The 2,195-nt window shown below is 60.3% G+C and overlaps 1 long non-coding RNA gene across 1 annotated transcript; it reads right to left on the bottom strand.

The window, feature by feature from the left end:
* Positions 1 to 943: 943 nt before the first annotated feature.
* On the bottom strand, positions 944 to 2,189 carry LOC108446812. Its single transcript, XR_001862125.1, has 2 exons — positions 1,806 to 2,189; positions 944 to 1,745 (listed from the first exon to the last, which is right to left on the bottom strand). It is a non-coding gene; the product is annotated as an uncharacterized LOC108446812 (long non-coding RNA).
* Between the last annotated feature and the right edge of the window lie 6 nt (positions 2,190 to 2,195).

Below are 2,195 nucleotides of genomic sequence, written 5' to 3'. Positions count from 1 at the left end.
GGGTTTGGGATCTGATCCCTGGATTTGGGGTGGGAATAGGGGACGGGTTTGGGATCTGATCCCTGGATTTGGGGTGGGGAATAGGGGACGGGTTTGGGATCTGATCCCTGGATTTGGCTGTGGAGAGGGGACGGGTTTGGGATCTGATCCCTGGATTTGGGACAGGGATGGAAAGTGAATTTGGGGATCCTGGGAACGGCCCCTGGATTTGGGAATCCCGTGTGGGGAACGGGGTCTGGGATGTGGGCCCTGGATCTGGGATCCTGGGAATGGCGCCCGGATCAGGGTCTGGGATCGGGATCCGGGTCCCGGCTGGCTCCGTTCATTCCCAGCTCCTGGCTGATCCCAGGTCGGTGCCGTGGGATGGGATTCCCACGGGACCGGGGACATCCAGAGGCACCTCAGCCCCCCCTCCCCCCTCAGGGAATTAAAAAACCCCGGGAATTCCCACTGAGCCCCCCTCGGGCTGCGTCCGCAGCTCATCCCATGGCATTCCCAGATTTTGGGGGATCCCGGGATGTTCACCCCCCCCCCACCCCCATCCCTGAGAATTCCCTGGAGCTGATCCCGAGGTGTCCGAGGCTGATCCCGGCTCGTGGATCAGAGGTTGGGATTCCCGGGATTGGGCACCCCCAGGGCTCTCGGGGACCGCCTGGATTGGATCCCTCAGGGATCCTTTCTCGCTTCCATCATTCCAGAATTCCGGGGTTTTAAGGGCAGAGGGGCTTGGCGAGATGGAGCCGGGGAAAAACGGGAAAGGGCGATCGGGAACCTTGGGAAGGAGCCTCGGGAAAGCTCCCGGAAGGCACCAGCAGGGACTCGGCCCCCATCAGAAATTCCTTGGATGCGGGGACAGGAACGGCCTTGGAGCGTTGATATCCCAAAGAATTCCCGCTTATCTCCCCGTTCCCAGCGGCTCCAAGGACTTAACCCCATCCTGGGCTGCAGCTTAAACCCGGTTTAATGAAGGCAACGAGGGGCGGGAAAAGAGGGAAAACATTCCAGGACTTCCATGGGGAAGCGGGAGCCCCCCGAGCGGATCGGGAACGGCGGCTCCATCCCGGAATTCCCAGGAAAAGCCGAGCCCAGCCCGAACCAGTCGGAGCAGGGAGATGTCCTTGCCTGGGCCTGGCCAGCGGAGCAGGAGGCTGAGCCGGGCTTAGTGCGGCCTAAACGCTCTGCCGGGCCTAAACGTCCCTCAGTCCTGACTTAAAGCTTCAACGGCTCTAAAAGGTCCCAAATCTGCCTAAAAACTGCCCCAAGTCCCGCCTAAAACCTCTCTCAGTCCAGCCTAAAAGCCCCTCAGTGCGGCCTAAAAGCTTTACCAGTTCTAAAAGGTCCCCAGTCCACCCTAAAAGCTCCCCCAGGCCTAAAAGTTCCCCAGTCCTGCCTGGAAGTCCCTCAGTCTTGACTTAAACTTTCACCAGTTCTAAAAAGTCCCAAATCCTGCCTAAAATCCCCCCCAAGTCCTGCTTAAAAGTTCTCCAGCCCAGCCTAAACGCTCTCCCAGGCCTAAAACTCTGCTCAGTGCGGCCCAAAAGCCCCCCAGCCCCCCCTAAGAGCCTCAGTCCAGCCTAAAACCTTCACCAGGCCTAAAAGCTCTCCCAGTCCCAGTTAAAAGCTATCCCATCCCTGAAACCTCTCCCAGTCCCACCTAAAGCATCTCCCAGTCCCGCCTAAAGCCTCTCTCCCATCCCTAAAACCTCGCCAATCCCTAAAGCCTCTCCCAGTCCCATCCCTAAAACCTCTCCCAGTCCCATCCCTAAAACATCTCCCGTCCCTAAAACCTCTCCCATCCCCAAAACATCTCCCAGTCCTGCCTAAAACCTCTCCCATCCCTAAAACCTCTCCCATCCCTAAAACCTCTTCCAGTCCCGTCTAAACCCCCCCAGTCCAGCCTAACCACCGTCCCCCCAGCCCCGAGCCGGGATCCTGGCAGAGCGCGGCCTCCACGCGCTCCCGGTAGCCCGGCAGGAGCCGCGTCCTGCGCAGCCAGGAGAGCTTGTTCCAGGCGTTGTTCCCGGCCTCGTTCCCGGCGTTGTTCCCGGCGTTCCCGGTCTCATTCCCGGTGTCGGCTTCCTCCTCTGCGGGGCCTTTCCAGCGCGATTCCAGGGGCAGGGCGGGGACGCAGAGCAGAGGGCCCAGCCCGTCTCTCCTGACGTGGTAGGATCGGATTCCCGCCAGGATCAGCGGGA

This window comes from Corvus brachyrhynchos, unplaced genomic scaffold (assembly GCF_000691975.1).
Source record: "Corvus brachyrhynchos isolate BGI_N302 unplaced genomic scaffold, ASM69197v1 scaffold420, whole genome shotgun sequence".
NCBI lineage: Eukaryota > Metazoa > Chordata > Aves > Passeriformes > Corvidae > Corvus > Corvus brachyrhynchos.
Note: the sequence above shows the minus strand (reverse complement) of the source record. Positions and strands in the feature narration are given on the sequence as shown.